The sequence below is a fragment of the Muntiacus reevesi genome, chromosome 5 (assembly GCF_963930625.1).
Source record: "Muntiacus reevesi chromosome 5, mMunRee1.1, whole genome shotgun sequence".
In the NCBI taxonomy this organism is placed as follows: Eukaryota; Metazoa; Chordata; class Mammalia; order Artiodactyla; family Cervidae; genus Muntiacus; species Muntiacus reevesi.
Genome location: NC_089253.1, coordinates 7,134,940 through 7,158,588, shown reverse-complemented (window position 1 = coordinate 7,158,588; position 23,649 = coordinate 7,134,940). Strand labels below are relative to the sequence as shown.

General features: G+C 39.2%; 1 protein-coding gene across 2 annotated transcripts in view; it reads right to left on the bottom strand.

Annotated features, from left to right (window-relative positions):
• The window catches only part of GRM5 (glutamate metabotropic receptor 5), a 585,267-nt gene that overhangs the window by 199,551 nt on the left and 362,067 nt on the right, over positions 1-23,649 (bottom strand). The window lies entirely within an intron of this gene.

The window sequence follows — 23,649 nt, the reverse complement described above, 5'->3', positions numbered from 1 at the left end:
GATTTTCTTTTTAGATTCCACATTTAAGTGAGATCATATAGTGTATGTCTTTCTCTGTTTGAATTATTTCACTTAGCCTAATGCATCCACGGTTCATCCATGTTGATGAAAACAGCAAATCTCACTCTTTTTTATAGCTTGATAATATTCCATTGTGTGTGTGTATGTGTGTATATGCATATATATATATATGCCACAGTGTCTTTTGTCTTTGGTATTTTTCACCTGTGCTTCTTTTTCATAATTATTTATTTTTGTTTCTGTTGGGTCTTCGTTGCTGCATGGGCTTTTCTCTAGTTGTGGCCAGCGGGGACCAGTCTCTAGTTGCGCGGTGCATGGGCTTCTCTCACTGCAGTGGCTTTTCCTGTTGCAGAGCAACAGGCTCCGGGTTGTGCCGGCTTCAGTAGTTGCAGCACATGGGCTGAGTAGTTGCGGCTCCTGGGGTTTAGAGCAGCAGCTCAGTAGTTGTGGTCCAAGAGCTTAGTTGCTCTGCTGCATGTGGGAACTTCCCGGATCAGGGATCGAACCCGAATCTCCTGCACTGGTGGGTGGCTTATTTACCACTGAGCCACCAGGGGAAGCATTATCTCTACTTTTAGATAGTCTCTCATTTACATTTCATGCTGTAACTTCAACTTCTGTTTTTTTCTAATTACTTCTAAATCTCTGAGTCCAACTTTATTATTCTTCCCACTCTAAATCAGGGGATTTCACACCTATGAGATAGCTGAACCCAAGCTTCCCCCAGTACAGCTTGACCCAAACTACAGTCCTCATCATTTCCCCCTACAGAAAGTGGTTGCCTTTTCCACTGTGTGTCTCTAGATGGGTTCTACCATTATTCCGTCAGTTGTTTAAACCAGAGCCGTAGGTGGGGGTAGTGTCACTGTTCCTTACCAAGGATCTTCTCCTTCCAGAGACAGAGTCATGGTGACTCCATGCCCTCACTGTCTTGAGAATCTACTCCTTTCCCTATGATCATCCCAGAGATGAGTTTATTTAGGAATCCATCCTCTCTCATGGAATAGGTGCTGCATGTCTTCCTTTGCCGTTATCAGTGAGATTGATAAAACACACACTTAATAAAACTACACCTCTATATAAGCATTTTCTTTGGCTCTCTTTGCCTTTAAATGAAGTGCAGACTCCTTGACAATCACCAATCATATAAGATCTTTCATTATATTGTCTTTCCATAGTCTCCCTTCATTCTCCTGTTCTTTTTTTTTTTTTTTTTTTTTTTAATATTATTTTATTAGTTGGAGGCCAATCACTTTACAACATTTCAGTAGGTTTTTGTCATACATTGACATGAATCAGCCATATAGTTACATGTATTCCCCATCCCGATCCCCCCTCCCACCTCCCTCCCCACCCGACTCCTCAGGGTCCTCCCAGTGCACCAGGACCGAGCACTTGACTCATGTATCCCACCTGGGCTGGTGGTCCGTTTCACCATAGATAATATACATTCTGTTCTTTCAAAACATCCCACCCTCACGTTCTCCCCCAGAGTTCAAAAGTCTGTTCTGTATTTCTGTGTCTCTTTTTCTGTTTTGCATATAGGGTTATCGCCACCATCTATCTAAATTCCGTATATATGTGTTAGTATACTGTAATGTTCTTTATCTTTCTGACTTACTTCACTCTGTATAATGGGCTCCAGTTTCATCCATCTCATTAGAACTGATTCAAATGAATTCTTTTTAACGGCTGAGTAATATTCCATGGTGTATATGTACCACAGCTTCCTTATCCATTCATCTGCTGATGGGCATCTAGGTTGCTTCCATGTCCTGGCTATTATAAACAGTGCTGCGATGAACATTGGGGTGCACGTGTCTCTTTCAGATCTGGATTCCTCAGTGTGTATGCCCAGAAGTGGTATTGCTGGGTCATATGGCAGTTCTATTTCCAGTTTTTTAAGAAATCTCCACACTGTTTTCCATAGTGGCTGTACTAGTTTGCATTCCCACCAACAGTGTAAGAGGGTTCCCTTTTCTCCACACCCTCTCCAGCATTTATTGCTTGTAGACTTTTGGATAGCAGCCATCCTGACTGGCGTGTAATGGTACCTCATTGTGGTTTTGATTTGCATTTCTCTGATGATGAGTGATGTTGAGCATCTTTTCATGTGTTTGTTAGCCATCTGTATGTCTTCTTTGGAGAAATGTCTGTTTAGTTCTTTGGCCCATTTTTTGATTGGGTCGTTTATTTTTCTGGAATTGAGCTTCAGGAGTTGCTTGTATATTTTTGAGATTAATCCTTTGTCTGTTTCCTCATTTGTTATTATTTTCTCCCAATCTGAGGGCTGTCTTTTCACCTTACTTATAGTTTCCTTTGTTGTGCAAAAGCTTTTAATTTTCATTAGGTCCCATTTGTTACTAGAGCTAATTAATGAATATAGTAAAGTTGCAGGATATAAAATTAACACACAGAAATCCCTTGCATTCCTATACACTAACAATGAAAAAACAGAAAGAGAAATTAAGGAAACAATACCATTCACCATTGCAACAAAAAGAATAAAATACTTAGGAGTATATCTACCTAAAGAAACAAAAGACCTATACATAGAAAACTATAAAACACTGATGAAAGAAATCAAAGAGGACACAAACAGTTGGAGAAACATACCGTGTTCATGGATTGGAAGAATCAATATTGTCAAAATGGCTATTCTACCCAAAGCAATCTATAGATTCAATGCAATCCCTATCAAGCTACCAACGGTATTTTTCACAGAACTAGAACAAATAATTTCACAATTTGTATGGAAATACAAAAAACCTCGAATAGCCAAAGTAATCTTGAGAAAGAAGAATGGAACTGGAGGAATCAACCAGCCTGACTTCAGACTCTACTACAAAGCCACAGTCATCAAGACAGTATGGTACTGGCACAAAGACAGAAATATAGATCAATGGAACAGAATAGAAAGCCCAGAGATAAATCCACGAACCTATGGACAGCTTATCTTTGACAAAGGAGGCAAGGATATACAATGGAAAAAAGACAATCTCTTTAACAAGTGGTGCTGGGAAAACTGGTTAACCACTTGTAAAAGAATGAAACTAGAACACTTCCTAACACCATACACAAAAGTAAACTCAAAATGGATTAAAGATCTAAATGTAAGACCAGAAACTATAAAACTCCTAGAGGAGAACATAGGCAAAACACTCTCCGACATAAATCACAGCAAGATCTTCTATGACCCACCTCCCAGAATATTGGAAATAAAAGCAAAAATAAACAAATGGGACCTAATGAAAATTAAAAGCTTTTGCACAACAAAGGAAACTATAAGTAAGGTGAAAAGACAGCTCTCCTGTTCTTTTTATATGCCTTGGTTAAGGTCTCAGAAAACATCATGGTTTCTTACTAATTCTCCCAACAGCTAGTTTTAATAATCATTCATGGTTGCTTAGTCACATTATTCTTTCTTCATTTTATTAACTTCTGTTTTTCTAACCTCGTGTCAGAGCCTTCTCTTCTAAGCATTTTGTGACTCATCCAGTCTGAAAGAAATATGCATTTTGTACCTTAGACTCTCAGTGTCTAATTCCAATTTAACATGCATTGCATTGCATTGCATTTTTATATGCCTTTCTTCAAGAAATGGTGAAATTCTGAAGATGGTGTTTTAGCTCCATAAGTCCAGCACATAACCCATTGCTTGTCACTAAAACAGGGACCCATAGTAGTGGGTAACAGGAAGGAGAATGGCAGTTGGTGAAGAAGGGCATTTTTGTCAGACGGAAAAGAGAGATACGCTAGCAATTTAAATGGATAATGATTTTGAAAAATAGATTGAGGTTTGAAGCCTTTGGGGGATTGAGAGGAAATCATATTTTCTGTCTTCAAGAAAATGAGTCTTCTTGGTTGATAGACTTTTGGTTCACAAACTAATTTAGAACAACCTAAGGCTATCTGTTGTGCTTCCCTGGCGACTCAGATGGTAAAGAATCTGCCCACAGTGCAGGAGACCCGGGTTCAATCCCTGGGTCAGGAAGATCCCCTGAAGGGAATGGCGACCACTCCAGTACTCTTGCCAGGAGAATTCCATGGACAGAGGAACCTGATGGGCTACAGTCCATGAGACTGCAAAGAATTGGACACGACTGAGCAATTAACACACACAAGGCTATCTGTAAGCAAATGACAACTGTTATGATACACATTAAAAGAGAAGTTTAGCAATAGGGAATATTTACAGGAATAAGGGTAGGTGAGGAAGGCTCTAAAGAAAAGAAAGGACTTGAACTGAGTCTTGACACATCCATAGGTTTTGCATAGGCTGAGAAAAAAAATTTTTTTCAGACAAAGAGGCCATCAGGTACAAGGAAGGAGATTTTTATGGCATGTGCGCGTAGTGCTAAGAATTCCATTTTAACTGTTGCATTTATGAGGATCCAGATTCTCTCCAAAGATTCTGTCCCACAACTATAACTATTTTCCTGATGGTTCTATCTAGGTGTGTCCCATCCTCATCTGAAACTCTAGACTGACATTCATCTTCTTTCTTCCCTAGTCAGTTTCTCTGTCTCGACTTTTGAGTCACCCAGACTTCAGTGCATGGACCCATTCTCACACATCCCTGACAAAGTCAAGTAATGGTTTGGGCGCATAACAGGCATTCTATAATTGCTTGTTGAATCAACAAAAGATTCGGGAGTCTAGTGTGGCCATGTGACGGTTAAACACAGGGATGATGGATTGAGTTTGGAAATGCAGAAGGAACAGCTGGTCATAACTGAGGGTCTGGACATCCTCACGTGCAAGAGAATCAAACAGTGTTTGGACAGAGAAACATCAGGTTCTGGGAACTGCAGCTCTGTTTTCAAGAACCCTTGGATAAAAGCCCTGAGGTTAATTATAACGAAGAACTTGGCAACTGGGCTCATTAGGAAAATCAAAGTATTTTATCCCTTAGGGAATTTACCAGCATTCCATAAAACTTAATTTAATGCCTTGAATTTTATCATAACACTCTCATAAAATTCAGTCTATCTAATTCAGTGTTTTATTCCCCTAATTGATTGGTTTTATAACCATGATTGACTGGAGTTCTACTCTAATCCCCTCCAGAAGAATTGAATGAGCTGTAAAATTCTCCAAAGGACATTATTAATTCATTCTTCAATGATTATATGTAAACTTAACAAATCTTTATTAGGCACTTACTATATATCTATGCTATCATTTGAATTACAATGACAAATAACACAGTCGTTATCCTCCTCATTCCCACCCCACCCACACTTAAGTTCCTTGGGGACAGGTATTATATCTTTTTTATATTTATATCCCAGTATTTGACAAATAGCAAACAATGAATAAATATATATTGAATTAACGGATGACAAATTAAGCATTATAAATGCTATGATTTATATATGCACAGGATGCAATAGGAAGTATAAGAATAATGACTTTTTTATTACTTATTTTTACTTATTACCTAGAATAGTGTATTTCAGAGAGCAGATTTTCAATTTAACTGGTATTTTTTTAGATGAGTAAGTGAATGAAACACAGTGAAATCCTAACTAAAATACTCCATTACTATCAAGCTGCTAGATAATAAATGTGATTAAAGTGGAAATTCATTAATTTAATCAACACCAATTTATTTTTTTTAGAACCTACTGTGTGCTAGGCAAAGCACTTAATGTGTGTGGTCAAATGGTGACCAAGACACGGTCATTTTTGTTGAAAGAACTCAGTGGTTATTCATCTGAAATTATATAAAAGCAACGTGTATTTGAGAAATGAAAATAATCTCTTCTCATTACCAAATTACTTTAAAACATACTTGAAATCTGTGGAAATGCAGTTATAATAATTGAGATAACAAGTTGCTATATAAGTTAATTCATAACTTAAAAAATTTTTTTTGGTGGACAAACCATGGTTACATTTTTATTTACACTAATGTCCAATAAGGTTAATTTTACTGTATGCATTTATGTGACTAGAGGCATGTGTGTCACGCACACGCGCGCGCACACACACACACACACACACACACACCGTCCTCTCTTTTTGTTGTGCGTTTGCAGCATTATCCCAAAGCCCTAACTTATAATGGGCAGTGTTTTCCTGTCACTATCACTCCTGTCCTCCCCTGTAGCAAACACAACTCCAGGGTTATGTGCCTGTTGGTTTCCCTTGTTGCCACAGTTATTGATTGAGGTAACCTCAGTTAATATAATTGAACTGTATTTTTCTCCTTTGCTGGGAATTGTGGGATGCACACATTCTCTTTGTCCATGTGGACAATGTCACATGAGATTGTAAAGCTGCTAAATGTTATTCTTCCACCATGAGAAACAAGCCTGAGAGTGGAACTAAAATATGAAGGGTCCCTAAGAAAGAGAGTCAGAGTCCTGGTCACACCATACCAAATCCTGACCACCTTGGACTTCTTAATTGCATGAAATAATCAATCCTCTTTAATGCTGAAGTCAGTCTATGTTGAATTATGTGCTATTTGTATCAAAAACAAAAACATTAAATGCTACAAGTAGGTGTTAAATTGAAACATGGCTGTTAATTCTTCATTGATCATAAGACTGTGTCTTTGTGCTTGATTTGCATGTTAAATGTTTAATTGGAAGAAAGAGAATTTAATTTTACTGAACACTAAAAGTTGGCAAGTTTTTAGATTAGTGGTGCATATTATCATGTTAGATGAATGTTATTACTGCTTCCAGATAATCAGCTACTGACAATTATGCTGTATATGTTTCAAGCTATTAGGATTAACAAATAGCATTGATAATGAACTTGTGATCTGTACTAAAAGTACAACCCACAGAAGATTGTGGACTTACAAGTACAAACATGATGGTTTGTAATCGGTCTAGCAGCCCTTCCTGAACCTCCCCTTGCTTTTCCAGTATCACAGCCACACCATCCAAATGGCTGCCACCTCCATCTGCTGGCCATCAGCACTCATTTTCCAGCTTTTTAAAATACATTTCAGCAATTGGCAAATTCTTTGCTCTCTATAATTTTCTCCTTTATCTATAAATTCCTTCATTCAACACATTTATTTAGCAGCTCCTAAGTGCTATGCAATGAACTTACATACAAAACACCCAATATAACAGAAAATATATATTTGAGGTCATAGCAGTGAATACAAATATTAACATCAAGATCACATAATAATTTTTAATTACAAATTGATTGCAAGAAGGGAAAGAAGTACAATGAAGAAATATGAGAAGCTGACTTGACCCTGTCTTGGGAACAAGAAGACTTCCAGAAAGCCAGTGTTTAATCTGAGCTCAAAAGATGAGTGATAATTAACCAAGTAATGAAATATGCCAGTAATAATTAGCCAAATAAAGCCATATCCTAGAAAGAAGTATCCCATTTGAAGTCATTATTTGAAGTGCTTAAGATAGGAAGGAATAGGACTCATTCACAGAAATGAAGGATGGCTGTGGCAGAGGCAGACAATGGCACAAGATGCCAAACACCACATCCTAGGTCCCTCTCAGGCCGGTTTAAAGATTTTAGTCTTTGTCCTAAAGACAATGAAAAGTCTTGCAAATAAGCAATGACACTGTCACACTTGCATGTTAGATTTGCATCACTCTACATACTAATTAAAATATGAAAAAAATATTAGTGATGAGAGTTAAAAGTAGAAGACGCAATTGCAAATGATACAGTGAGAGGTCACCATAGCATGGATGATGGTAGTGGTGATGCAGATAGAGAAGCATGAAAGAATTTGCAAGACAATGAGGAATGGAATCATGGCATTTTCAGACTCATTGGCTATAAGAAGAGAAACAGAGGATTCTATGATTTTCAGATCTTCTGCTTAAACAACTGGAGGGCTATTTGTAGCATTCATCGAGAAAAGGTTCACAGAAAATAATCAGTTTGAGAGAGAAGACTATAAATTCTATTTTAAATATGGTAACTTTCCAATATACAAGTGGAGATGTTAGAGATGCTAGTTTGGGATGCCAGAGATTGTGCATTAGAGACATGAATCTGAGAGTGAGGAGTCTCGACTTTAAGATTATTAAAAAATAAAATACAGATGAACTATGTAAGGACATGTATGTCTATTGCCTTATGTTATTGAGAAGTCCACTTACAGAGTTAGCTTCATATTATCACTATAAACTGGAACTCAAATTACTTTATTAACTCCTTTAATTTAGAAGTTGGGAGGGAAGCTGGATTAAATTGGCTTGAAAGCTATGTGGACGGGGAATAAATTGAAGAACAAGTGACATTATGCTGAGGAACATGTCTATTGATGCCACTTAACTTCACCATACTTGATTTGCACTAATTAAATTCAGTAAAACAGAAGCTTGACCACAGATCCATTTTAAGTAAGGCAATTTTTTACTTCAGAGTTCTTAAACTTGGAACTCACTCCCTCACCTCTGTATTTCATGGCACTCTCCTTACTCTTTACTTTTTCCTTGACCATTTAATAAGAAATAAACCCCCAAAAGATCTGATAATTGCTACAATTTCAATGGTTAATACTTTACTTAAACAGGGCTACCCTGAATTCGCCTGCAATGCAGGAGACCTGGGTTCGATCCCTGGGTTGAGAAGATCCCCTGGAGAAGGCCATGGCAACCCACTCCAGCATTCTTGCCTGGAGAATCCCATGGACAGAGGAGCCTGGTGGACTATAGTCCACGGTGTCACAAAGAGTCAGACATGACTGAGTGACTAACACTTTTGCCTACTTACACAAACCTTGCCTATTACCTTTCTCCTGGCTTCTCCAGATGCTGTGTGGATATTCTTTCTATGAACAGTCATTTCAGTGACATTTTAGCATTAAATAAAAAATTCACACCTTCTCGATCTTTCATCGTGTTTGCATTTCACTTCTACCATATCACCCTTACCATTTTCCTTCTTGAGCCTTTCTGAAAAGCATGAGGAAAGAAGTGTACAAGGAAGTGAAGGTGGAATGATGACATGGGTCCCACTCCATCTAGAGGACTTCATGAGATAAATGTCCCACTCGACTCTCAGGAGGTCCTCGAAGAGGCTACTTCTTTACATGTAAGCTGTTTTCCTAATCTAGAGTTAGACCAAGAGATTCCTTGAATGAAGAGGCCTATATCACTTAACAAAAAGGAAGAGAGTAAGTTGAAACAAATTTGGAAATCAGAAACCCATCATGGTGTCAAATATTATGTGATAAAGGTAGTTGAGAATTACAGGTGAGATTACAACAGGAATTTTGCAAGATTCTGTAGCTTCTGTAAGATGCCATCATGACTAATTCTGAGTCTCATATTCAGTGTCCTTCATTGCCTCTACATCTTAGACCCCCCACTTCAAGACGCTTGAGTGGACTTGCTCTCAGAATCCTTGTCAGCATTTTAGTTTTTCTCTTCTTTCCAAAGATCTTCAAATTTGCAGAGGTCTCAACACTTTAAAAGTATAGCTCTTAATTTGTTCCATCCCTGCCAGTTACAACATATTATAAGTTTTTATTCACTTTCAAATATCTGTTTGAAACACACTACTTTTTAAAGTCATCTTCAACTCTTCCTCGAAAAATTGTTTTGTAAATAAATGTTGACTTTTTTCTTTGCAGTTTTTGTCCTTTTTTCGCTTGCCCTTCTCTGGAGTCCTTTCTTCTTGAAACTCCCTTCTTCTCTTTAGTTTTGTGACCCAGAGCTATTTAACTTAGAACTACTTTTCCTGACTCCTCATCTTCCTTTTCATTTGTCCCCTGTATTTCCTCTCTTGCTCACAAACTAGAGGTTGAGTACCTCTCTCTTTGTTAATCATGTCACATGTTCTTTCTCTTGAGAAATATTACTGTTCTCATGAAAACTGTTTGTGCTACTCACTGAATTATCCAAACTGTAGCCACCAAGTGCTTGTCAAATATTTATCTATGAAAAATCTAGTGTTCACTAGATTACCAATATTGTGGGTGCAATTTAAAATCGATGGTTACTGTATGATTTATATCCAATAAACTGATTTAAACCAGGAGTCAGGGCCCCAAATAGATAAGTTATATCCCTATATGTCAGTACATGTCTACAGGGCTACTGGAAAGTTAGCAGAAGAGGCAGAACCTGAAAGATGCAAGCAATATCTTACAACTTTCTTGTGAATATAATATAAAAATTTAGCAAAAATCTATTTTTGGAGAATAATTATTTTAATAAAAATCCTGAGCTTACAATTCAAATCAGTAAAAGTAAACATTGATTGTAATCAGGCCTGGTGCTATATATAATCATATGCTACAATAATATACATGACTGTGGACTACCTACTATTTAGCTCCATGGAAGCTACCCCCATAATATCTATTATTTATTCAAAAACTAAAAATGACTGTGTGTGTACCATCTCTCTTTTGTATGTAGGGATTCCCTGGTGTGGCTTAGACGGTGAAGAATCTGCCTGCAATGCGGAGACCTGGGCTGGGAAGATCCCCTGGAGAAGGGAATGGCTGCCCACTCCAGTATTCCTGTCTGGAGAATTTTATGGACAGAGGAGCCTGACAGGCTACCGTCCATGGGGATGCAAAGAGTTATTTGTCCTTTAAGGACACATTCTGGTATTAATTACTTCCTGACACTTTATACAATCCTCCCTTCTGTCTCGATAATGAATTGGCTTTTTCACACACCTGCTTGTGATGTTTTGTTTGTATGCCTATTAATGCACTTATTTCTCATTAGAGTTGGACAGAGCAACAGTCCGATGTTTACTTGTATATACTCAATAATTTGTGATCTTCGTGAGTTCAAGGAGCCTTTCTTCCCCCATCTTTCCTACTCTTCCTCCTTCCTCCCTTTCTCTCTTTCATTCTTTGTTTGTATTTTCCCCACGTCTGCTTCATTCTATTCTATTCTATTCTATGCTCGATAGCTTACTTGTGTTTAAATTGAGCAGTCTTATTCATTCACTGACATGTTAGGCAACCAGTTTGTATCAACATTCTCCAGGATATCAATTTCATAACTAACTTAATTTCTCAGCTCTGAAACAAAAGCAAAATACTTCCCTCCCAACTCTTGGAAACATTAGGTTATTCATAAAGTTTTGACCCTGTGTTCAAGGTTCTTTTCCTCCCAGCAGTCTCTGACAGGGAGTCACAGCAGCAGTGCCCCCACAGGCGGGTCTCAGGGGTCGTTGTCACCACAAGGCGGTGCATTAACGTCACCCCGTGGTTTATGAATGGTATTGGCAGTACCCCCGTGAGGTATGGGTGTTTGTGAATCCCTGACATTTCCTGATTACTTGGCTTGCATTCTGTTCCTTTACCAAGAATGTCTTCCCACTAAGTTGTCAGCAGGAAAAACAGTGCCTAACGGCATGTCATGTAGCTATGCACACCATCATCTTCTATTACCTTAGCATTTTATACTGTGCCTGTTAATTTTATTTACTTATTTTTCTTCTGCTGGACTAAAACATGTTAATGATTTTCTAGTTATAATGTGGTAAGTTATGCATGGAATTATCGGAATGAGTCTGTCAGTTGACACTGTCCTCAAACTCATCAATACCCATTCAAAATATCTTTAATAAGCTTTATTATTGGCAAATTAGTTTTCTATATGTTAATTTATAATTGGTAGTGTAAACAGAAGAGTTTGTTCTTTCAGGCAAGATTCAATAACTATGTTGGGTAAATGAAAACTGATTATATAGGACACAATCATTCAACAGCTAAAAATTATTTAATGAGACCTCTTTCTTACAAAGCATTGACTTAGGCATTGGCAAATCAGGGGAGAAAAGAAAAAAGAAGGTGACTTCTCTTATGGAGTGCCTTTCAGAGGGACTGGCAGAAAAAAAAATTCAGACACACACAGATATATATATAAGAACTTTAGATAGCAATGTTTGCTGTAATAAAAGAGTAAAGTGCAATGGATTAAATAATATGGTGGAAGGAATTGTGGTACTTCCGCTAGAATGATCAGGAAAGAGTTGATGGTATTTGAACTCAGACCTGAATAATGAGAAGGAAGCAGTCACACAGAAGTCTGGGAAAAGAATATTCTGGGCAGAGAAAATTCAAGGGCTCGAAATAAACATTTTTGTTCCAAGAATAGAACGAAGAACAATGTAGCTGAAGCATAATGAAAAAGGGAGACTGGGTTAGAGATTCCTTTGAAGATGCAGAGAGGGATCCAACCACATTGAACTTGGGGGCCATTTTGTTCTAAATGTGATGTGAAACCTTTTGGATGTTTTAAGCAGAGGAATTACATGACCGATTTATGTTTAAAGATGATTCCAGCTGTTGTGAGGAGAATGCATTACAGGGAGTCAAGAGGGGAATTAGAGAGCTCAGTTGGGAAGTTAATATAGTAATCCAGGTAAGAGATGATGATGTCTTGTGACAGAGAGTAGAAATGTTAGTAATACCAATAACTGCACACACACACACACACACACACACACACACACACACACATATATTTGAAGCTTAAACACAGTGTAACTTGCTGTTGGACTGGATAGGAGGAGTTATAAATAGGAATGAAGGGTGAGCTCAGAGTTTTTGACTTGAAGATTGCCTGGTAGAAACAGAATTAAAGTGGAGGCAGAGCAAGGTTTAGAGGCACAGATCAAGTTACCTATATTAATATGCTAAATATAAAATGCCTGTTATGTGTTTGTTAGCCATCTGTATGTCTTCTTTGGAGAAATGTCTGTTTAGTTCTTTGGCCCATTTTTTGATTGGGTCGTTTATTTTTCTGGAATTGAGCTTCAGGAGTTGCTTGTATATTTTTGAGATTAATCCTTTGTCTGTTTCCTCATTTGTTATTATTTTCTCCCAATCTGAGGGCTGTCTTTTCACCTTACTTATAGTTTCCTTTGTTGTGCAAAAGCTTTTAATTTTCATTAAGTCCCATTTGTTTATTTTTGCTTTTATTTCCAATATTCTGGGAGGTGGGTCATAGAAGATCTTGCTGTGATTTATGTCGGAGAGTGTTTTGCCTATGTTCTCCTCTAGGAGTTTTATAGTTTCTGGTCTTACATTTAGATCTTTAATCCATTTTGAGTTTATTTTTGTGTATGGTGTTAGGAAGTGTTCTAGTTTCATTCTTTTACAAGTGGTTAACCAGTTTTCCCAGCACCACTTGTTAAAGAGATTGTCTTTTTTCCATTGTATATCCTTGCCTCCTTTGTCAAAGATAAGCTGTCCATAGGTTCGTGGATTTATCTCTGGGCTTTCTATTCTGTTCCATTGATCTATATTTCTGTCTTTGTGCCAGTACCATACTGTCTTGATGACTGTGGCTTTGTAGTAGAGTCTGAAGTCAGGCAGGTTGATTCCTCCAGTTCCATTCTTCTTTCTCAAGATTACTTTGGCTATTCGAGGTTTTTTGTATTTCCATACAAATTGTGAAATTATTTGTTCTAATTCTGTGAAAAATACCGTTGGTAGCTTGATAGGGATTGACATACAGATGGCTAACAAACACATGAAAAGATGCTCAACATCACTCATCATCAGAGAAATGCAAATCAAAACCACAATGAGGTACCATTACACGCCAGTCAGGATGGCTGCTATCCAAAAGTCTACAAGCAATAAATGCTGGAGAGGGTGTGGAGAAAAGGGAACCCTCTTACACTGTTGGTGGGAATGCAAACTAGTACAGCCACTATGGAAAACAGTGTGGAGATTTCTTAAAAAACTGGAAATAGAACTGCCATATGACCCAGCAATACCACTTCTGGGCATACACACTGAGGAATCCAGATCTGAAAGAGACACGTGCACCCCAATGTTCATCGCAGCACTGTTTATAATAGCCAGGACATGGAAGCAACCTAGATGCCCATCAGCAGATGAATGGATAAGGAAGCTGTGGTACATATACACCATGGAATATTACTCAGCCGTTAAAAAGAATTCATTTGAATCAGTTCTAATGAGATGGATGAAACTGGAGCCCATTATACAGAGTGAAGTAAGTCAGAAAGATAAAGAACATTACAGTATACTAACACATATATACGGAATTTAGATAGATGGTGGCGATAACCCTATATGCAAAACAGAAAAAGAGACACAGAAATACAGAACAGACTTTTGAACTCTGGGGGAGAACGTGAGGGTGGGATGTTTTGAAAGAACAGCATGTATATTATCTATGGTGAAACGGACCACCAGCCCAGGTGGGATACATGAGTCAGGTGCTCGGGCCTGGTGCACTGGGAGGACCCTGAGGAGTCGGGTGGGGAGGGAGGTGGGAGGGGGGATCGGGATGGGGAATACATGTAACTATATGGCTGATTCATGTCAATGTATGACAAAACCCACTGAAATGTTGTAAAGTGATTGGCCTCCAACTAATAAAATAATATTAAAAAAAAAAAAAAAAAAAAAAAAAAAAAAAAAAAAATGCCTGTTAGACATTCATGATGAGAAAACAGCTCAACAGATGAATCTGGAGCTCAAAGGGAGAGTTCCAGCCTGGAGAATTTGAGAGTCAGCAATATTTGGCCTTCAGATCCACGGGAAACATGCGAATATGACGCAGGAAGCAGAGGAGAGCTGCACTCTTCTTTGCACGGAGCCTTCCTCCCTCCCTTCCTTCCACCGCCCCAGACCCCCACACCCCTCACGATTGCTCAGCTAGAAGTGGTCCTCCTCCAAACTCCCTTCAGTTCGTCCCTTTCCCATGTCGTGGCACTCTGACCGCACTGACAAGATTTTGCTTTCAGTTAATGGCAACACACCCCAGTGTTCTCGCCTGGAGAATCCCAAGGACGGGGGAGCCTGGCCGGCTACAGCGCATGGGGTTGCAAAGAGTCGGGCATGACTGAGGGACTAACACTTCACGACTGTGTTTTATCTTTGTCTCCTTTATGAGACCCTCAGTCAGGAGTCCCACATGGAAGCGTCTGGTTTTCTGTTCAGTCTGCCTGGAAATGGTACTTCCTTTCTCCAGCCCTGCTCTTGCCCAAGCATTTTTATCTATTATCTACTTATTCTTTGGGCAGGGCCCTTCCTTCCCCAAACTTTCCCTAACCTCCCAATCTAAATGAGCCTCTGGCACAACTCCTGACTCAGAGTTTCCCACAAAAGGAAAGCCAGATCAGATATCCATCACTAAAAAAAATATGCATTTCATGCCTGTCTACGCATGATGGTGGGAAATGAATTATATCACAACACACTGTGCGTATAAATGTATTCCTATATAGTTTCACTAAGAAAAATGGGGATTTCTGATTCAATATGGGTATCTGTATGGTGTTTTAAATTTAGAAGAGTCCCTTCACAAACATTATTTAATTAACTTATTAAATTTCTCATACCAGTTAACTATTCAGTTCAGTTCAGTCACTTAGTCATGTCTGACTCTTTGTGACCCCATGGACTGCTGCACGCCAAGCCTCCCTGTTCATCACCAATTCTTGGAGCTTGCTCAAACTCATGTCCATCGAGTCAGTGATGCCATCCAACCATCTCATCCTCTGTCCATCCCCTTCTCCTCCCAACTTCAGTCTTTCCCAGCATCAGGGTCTTTTCCAGTAAGTCAGTTCTCTGCATCAGGTAGTGAAACTACTGGAGTTTCTTTCAGCTTCAGCATCAGTCCTTCCAATGAATATTCAGGACTGATTTCCTTTAGGATGGACTGGTTGGATCTCCTTGTAGTCCAAGGGACTTTCAAGAGTCTTCTCCAACACCACAGTTCAAAAGCATCAATTCTTCAGCCTCAGCTTTTTTTGTAGTCCAACTCTCATATCCATACATGACTACTGGAAAACCATAGCTTTCATTAGACGGACCTTTGTCGGCAAAGTAATGTCTCTGCTTTTTAATATGTGGTCTAGGTTGGTCATAGCTTTTCGTCCAAAGAGCAAGCGTCTTTTAATTTCACGGCTGCAGACATCATCTGCAGTGATTTTGGAGCCCCCCAAAATAAAGTCTGTTACTGTTTCCATTGTTTCCCCGTCTATTTACCATGAAGTGACGGGACCGGATGCCATGATCTTAGTTTTCTGAATGTTGAGTTTTAAGCCAACTTTTTCACTCTCCTGATCTTTCACTTTCATCAAGAGACTCTTTAGTTCCTCTTCACTTTCCGCCATAAGGGTGGTGTCATCTGTGTATCTGAGGTTATTGATATTTCTCCCAGCAATCTTGGTTCCAGCTTGAGCTTCATCTAGCTTGGCATTTCACGTGACATATTCTGCATATAAGTTCAATAAGCAGGGTGACAATATACAGCCTTGAAATACTCCCTTCCCGATTTGGAACCAGTCTGTTGTTCCATGTCCAGTTCCAACTGTTGCTTCCTGACCTGCATACAGGTTTCTCAAGTTGCAGGTAAGATGGTTTGGTAGTCCCATCTCTTGAAGAATTTTCCACAGTCAATAAAGCAGAAGTAGATGTTTTTCTGGAACTCTTATGCTTTTTCTATGATCCATTGGATGCTGGCAATTGGATCTCTGGTTCCTCTGACTTTTCTAAATCTAGCTTGAATATCCGGAAGTTCATAGTTCACGTACTGTTGAAGCCTGATTTGGAGAATTTAGTGCATTACATTGTTAGCGTGTGAGATGAGTGGAACTGTGTGATAATTTAAACATTCTTTGGCACTGCCCTTATTTGGGACTGGGATGAAAACTGACCTTTTCCAGTCCTGTGGCCACTGCTGAGTTTTCCAAATTTGCTGGAATATTGAGTTCAGCACTTTCACAGGATCATCTTTTAGGATTTGAAATAGCTCAACTGGCATTCCATCACCTCCACTAGCTTTGTTCATAGTGATGCTTCCTGAGGCCCACTTGACTTTGCATTCCAGGATGTCTGGCTCTAGGGGAGTGACCACACCACCATGGTCACCTGGGTCATAAAGATCTTTTTTTGTATAGTTCTTCTGTGTATTGTTGCCACCTCTTCTTAATATCTTCTGCTTCTGTTAAGTCCATACCATTTCTGTCCTTTATTATGCCCATCTTTGCATGAAATATTCCCTTGGCATTTATAATTTTCCTGAAGAGATCTCTAGTCTTTCCCATTCTATTGTTCTCCTCTATTTCTTTGCACTGATTACTGAGGAAGGCTTTCTTATCTCTCCTTGTTACTCTTTGGAATGCTGCATTCAAATGGGTATATCTTTTCTTTTCTCCTTTGCCTTTAGCTTCTCTCTTTTACTCAGCAATTTGTAAGGCCTCCTCAGTCAACCATTTTTTCTTTTTGCATTTCTTTTTCTTGCGGATCGTTTTGATCACTGCTTTCTATACAATTAACTGTTAGTATGGTTATACTATGGGGCTTCCCTGGTGGCTCAGCGGTAAGGAATCCACCTGCAATGACACAGGTTCGATCCCTGAGTCTGAAAGATGCCCTGAAGAAGGAAACAGCAACCCTCTCCAGTATTCTTGCCTGAGAAATCCCATGGACAGAGTAGCCTGCTGGGCTGCAGTCCAGGGGGTTGCAAAAGGGTTGGATATGACTCAGCAACTAAAACAGCAGCAGAGATTATACTATGTGTGAGAAAAGTAAGTGTTAGTAGGCTTTATAATTTTTATCTAACTTATAAGATAGTAGCAGTACTGAGAGCCAGATCCAGAACTCTTCTACGATTGCAATTTTCCTTCCACACTAACAACTTGTTCAGAAGTCTCAAATTTTCACTTTAGCCTTGATTTAATTTTTAATCTTCCTTCCTTTTTCCACGTATATTTACATTCACACCTTCACAGGTGTTTGCATATACATACTCAAGAGAACAGCTACCTACTCCAGTATTCTGGCCTGGAGAATTCCAGGGACTGTATAGTCCAGGGGGTCGCAAAGAGTCAAACACAACTGAGCAACTTTCACTTTCAATCATTACATTAAGTGGTCAAACAGATTAGACCATTTAGAAAAGTCGTGGATGAGAAGTGAGAAGGGCAGTATGACCTATAAAGTAAAGCTCTGAAAAGATCTACCTGAGGTACTGCACTCGAATATAAAAGACTTAAATTCTGGGAATAAGATTGTGCTAGCTAAGTCACTGCAGTTGTGTCCACCTCTTTGCAATCCCAGGACCTGTAGCCCTCCAGGCTCCTCTGTCCATGGGATTCTCCAGGCAAGAATACTGGAGTGGGTTGCCATGGCCTCCTCCAATGGATCTTCCCAACCTAGTAACTGAACTCAGATCTTTTGCCTCCTGCTTTGGAAGGCATGTTCTTTACCACTAACGCCACATGGGATTAAGACCACTGGGTATTTAAATAAATGTCCTAAAGGTACTACATAGTGGGTAAAATAAAGTTTACATCTTAACAACCTCATTGTTACATAATCTCTTTCAAGTTTCTTTAATTGCATTTAATTTTAAATCATTGTATTCCCAGTAGGTATAATTAAGGTACAAGTAGACAACAAACAAGTTATTTTCTGATGCTCAGGTTATAGGAGACCTAGAAAAGAACTCAATTATATTCTCCACATTCAGTACAAATCTTAAGAGCATTCTTAAAATATTGATCAAGAGTGGGATGTCTTATATTTTAACAAATTTTATTTTATTTCAAATTAAATATTGCCTAGTGAAAGTCAGTTTTTAAGGCACATAGAAATACCCAGATAGAAAACTTTTCAGTTACCCTGAGACTATTTTTTGTTTACTGGATAAATTCTAAAGGGAAAAATTTTACCCAGATATTTTATTCACTAGTCCCAAAGTCATCAAAAAGGGACATGATCTCTATAATTTATCTGTTACCAAGTAAGAGAATTATATTAATTATAACAAATATTCATAGATGCCTAGTAGAAAAAGGATTGACTTTGAATCAGACAGAGCTGAAGTTGGTTTGATCTGCCCCCTCAACTTATTAGAAGATTAGCTTTTGAGTAGTTAATTTCCATGTAACTCACTTTCATAATTTACAAAATGAGACAAAAGCACCAGTTCTACATAGTTATTGCTATAATTAATGTTAACATACAAAATGAACCATACAAAACAAGACACTATAGGAAAGGCTCATTGTGTAGATAAGATTAACATTCACAATATAATGCTCACAATATCTAGTATTTTACCTGGCCCCTAATAAGCCCTTGATAAATATTTGTTGAAGAAGGCAAACTGGTTGTCTAAGGAAGCCTTAAAAATGGCTAAGAAAATAAGAGAAGCAAAAGGCAAGGTAGAAAGGGAAAGATAATACCCAACTGCATGCAGAGTTTCAGAGAAGAGCAAGAAGACGAAAGAAAGCCTTAAGTGAAAAATGGAAATCGAGGAAAACAATAGAATGGGGAAGACTAGTGATCTCTTCAAGAAAATTAGAGCTATCAAGAGAACATTTCATGCAAAGATGGGCATGATACAGGAGGCATGATAAAGGACAGAAACTGTAAGGACCTAACAAAAGTAGAAGAGATTAAGAAGAGGTGGCAAGAATTCACAAAAGAACTATACAAAAAAGAGCTCAATGAAAGGGATAACCACGATGGTGTGGTCACTCACCTAGAGCCAGACATCCTGGAATGTGAAGTCAAGTGGGCCTTAGGAAACATTACTGCAAACAAAGCTAGTGAAGGTGATGGAATTCCAGCTGAGCTATTTTAATCCTAAAACATGATGCTGTTAAAGTGCTTCATTCAATATGCCAGCAAATTTGCAAAACTCAGCAGTGGCCACAGGATTGGGAAAGGTCAATTTTCATTCCAATCCCAAAGAAGGGCAATGCCAAAGAATGTTCAAACTATCAGACACTTGTGCTCATTTCACATGTGAGGAAGGTCATGTTCAAAATCCTTCAAGCTAGGCTTCAGCAGTATTAGAACCAAAAACTTCCAGATGTAAAGTTAGTTCAGTCACTCAGTCGTGTCCAACTCTTTGTGACCCCATGAGCCACAGCACGCCAGGCCTCCCTGTCTATCACCAACTCCCAGAGTTTACCCAAACTCATGTCCATTGAGTCTGTGATGCCATCCAACCATCTCATCCTCTGTCGTCCCCTTCTCCTCCTGCCCTCAATCTTTCGAAGCATCAGGGTCTTTTCCAATGAGTCAGTTCTTCGCATTAGGTGGCCAAAGTATTGGAGTTTAAGCTTCAGCATCAGTCCTTGCTATGAACACCCAGGACTGGTCTCCTTTAGGAAGGACTGGTTGGATATCCTTGCAGTCCAAGGGACTCTCAAGAGTCTTCTCCAACAACACAGTTCAAAAGCGTCAATTCTTCAGCACTCAGCTTTCTTTATAGTCCAACTCTCACATCCACACATGACTACTGGAAAAACCATAGCCTTGACTAGATGGGCTTTTGTTGACCAAGTAATGTCTCTGCTTTTTAATATGTACAAGCTGGGTTTACAAAAGGCAGATGATACAGAGAGAAAATTGAAAATTGCCAACATCCATTGGATCACAGAGAAAGCAAGTGAATTCCAGAAAAATGTTTACTTTTGTTTCAATGACTACATGAAAGCCTTTGACTGTGTTGATCACAACAAACCATGGAAAATTCTTAAAAGAGATGGGAACAACCACCTTACCCTCCTCGTGAGAAATCTGTATGTGGATGAAGAAGCAACAGTTAGAACCTTACATGGAACAATGAACTGGTTCAAAATTGGAAAGGAGAATGACAAGGTTATATATTATCATTCTGTTTATTTAACTTCTATGCAGAATACATCATGAAAAGTCTGGATGAATCCCACCAGGCTGCATGAATGCCAAGCTGGAATCAAGATTGCTGGGAGAAATACCAACAACTTCAGATATGCAGATAATACCATTCTAATGGCAGAAAGTAAAGAGAACTGAAGAGCCTCTTGATGAGGGTGAAAGAGGAGAGTGAAAAAGCTGGCTTAAAATGCAATATTCAAAAAACTAATGGCATCTGGTCCCATCAGTCAATTCAAATCAGTTCAGTCAATTCAGTCAATCATTCATGTCTGACTCTTTGCCACCCCATGGACTGCAGTACACCAGGCTTCCCTGTCCATCACCAACTCCCAGAGCTTTCCCAAACTTATGTCCACAGAGGTGGTGATGCCATCCAACCATCTCATCCTCTGTTGTCCCCTTCTCCTCTAACCTTCAATCAATCCCAGTATCTGGGTCTTTTCCAATGAGTCAGTTCTTCACATCAGGTGGCCAAAGTATTGAAGTTTCAATTTTAGCATCAGTCCTTCCAATGAATATTCAGGACTGATTTCCTTTAGGATGGACTGGTTGGAACTCCTTGCAGTCCAAGGGACTCTCAAGAGGCTTCTCCAACACCACATTTCAAAAGCAGCAATTCTTCCATGCTCAGCGTTCTTTATAGTCCAACTCTCACATCCATACATGACTACTGGAAAAACCATAGCTTTGACTAGATGACCTTTGTTGGCAAAGTAATGTCTCTGCTTTTTAATATGCTATATAGATTGGTCATAGCTTTTCTTCCAAGGAGCAAATGCCTTTTTACTTCATGGCTGCAGTCACCATCTGCAGTGATTTTGGAGCCTAAAAAATAAAGTCCCTTACTGTTTCCATTGTTTCTCCATCTATTTGTCATGAAGTGTTGGGACCAAATGCCATGATCTCAGTTTTCTGAATGTTGAGTTTTAAACCAACTTTTTCACTCTCCTCTTTCACTTTCAAGACGTGCTTTAGTTCTTCTTCACTTTCTGTAAGTGTTGTGTCATCTGCATATCTGAGATTATTGATATTCCTTCCGGCAATCTTGGTTTTAGCTTGTGCTTCATCCAGTCCAGCATTTCTCATGATGTACTCTGCATTTAAATTAAGTAAGGGTGAGAATATACAGCCTTGACATATTCCTTTCCTGATTTGGAACCAGTCTGTTTTTCCATGTCCATTTCTAACGGTTGCTTTTTGACCTTCATACAGCTTTCTCAGGAGGCAGGTCAGGTGGTCTGGTATTCCCATCTCTTTCAGAATTTTCCAGTTTGTTGTGATCCACACAGTCAAAGGCTTTGACATAGTCAATAAAGTAGAAGTAGATGTTTTTCTGGAACTCTCTTGCTTTTTTGATGATCCAACAGATGTTTGCAATTTGATCTCTGATCCCATCACTTCATGGCAAATAGAATGGGAAAACGTATAAGCAGTGACAGGTTTTATTTTCTTGAACTCCATAATCACCGTGGACTGTGACTGCAGCCATGAAATTAAAAAACAATTGCTCCTTGGTAGGAAAGCTGTGAGAAACCTAGACAGCATATTAAAAAGCAGAGACATCACTTTGCCAACAAAAGTCTGTATAGTCTAAGCTATGGTTCTTCCAGAAGTCATTTGTGGATGTGAGAGTTGGAATGTAAAGAAAGCTGAGCACAAAGAATTGATGCTTTCCAACTGTGGTGTTGGAGAAGGCTCTTGAGAGCCCTGGACTGCAAGGAGATCAATCCAGTCAATGCTAAAGGGAGTCAGCCCTGAATATTCACTGGAAGGACTGATGCTGAAGCTCCAGTACTTTGGCCACCTAATGCCAAGAGCTGACTCATTGGAAAAGACACCGCCTTAGGGACTGAACAATAACAACAGGTATTTGTTGAATGAGTGAGTACTAGAAACTGCTAACTGCCATCCTGAAAAGACAACCCAGCGTTTCTATAGCTCTTCACATGAACAAAACATCCATCCCATTTCATTCAAGAACTGTGTGTATCAAATGCCTGCGCTGTCTTAGGCACTGTGTGGGTACAGTAGATATGTGTAACTTTCAAACAAGTTAGTAAAAGAGATCCCTGAATAGGCAATTTCCATACACTGTGATGAATTCAGTAAGCACAAGAATAATATGAACTTCTAGGAAGCTCTCAACTCATTTTGAGGAATTTGTTAAGTCTTCTCTGAGAATGACTGAGATGGATGAGCCTGTACAAAAATGGCAGAAGAACTGGGGTGATGAAAGCATATCATAGGTGGAGGGAAAATGTAAACACTAGAGAAAACCTGCTCATTATGGGCCTGTAGAGCTACAGTGAGGAAATTATACTCTGTTAAAACATGCTCATTTCCGTCAGTTTGTGTCACTCTCTGGATCCCTCAGCCACTATTGTGCTCACTTCCATCCAAACTGACCGTTAGCAGATCACCAGCTCTATCTGTCTTCTACCTGCTCAGCTTTGAGGTTGTGCCTGTTCCTTCAAGGAGGTCAATCCAGTCCATCCTACAGGAAATCAACCCTGAATATTCATTGGAAAGACTGATGCTGAAGCTCCAATACTTTGGCCACCTGATGTGAAGAGCCGACTCATTGGAAAAGACTCCGATGCTGGGAAAGACTGAGGGCAGGAGAAAAGGATGACAGAGGATAAAATGGTTGGATGGCATCACCAACTCAACGGATATGAGTTTGCACAAATTCCAGGAGATGGTGAAGGACAGTGAAGCCTGGCGTGCTGCAGTCCATGGGGTCACCAAGAGTCAGACATGACTTAGCTACTGAATAACAAGGACTATTCCTGCTGTTGTCTGACATCAATTCCTGACCCTTCTCTGGCTCCCTTCCTATGCACTGCTCTTGGCATGAAGACAATGGTTTGCCCATGCAGGCTGGTGATACACTTGATCTTCAGACACCATCCCAGCCTAAGCTGCGGGGTAAAAATGGTCCTGATGCCCTTAACCTTGGAGCCTTTTTGGTTTTTTATTAACTGAGGAGATATGTTTGAAGTTCCTTT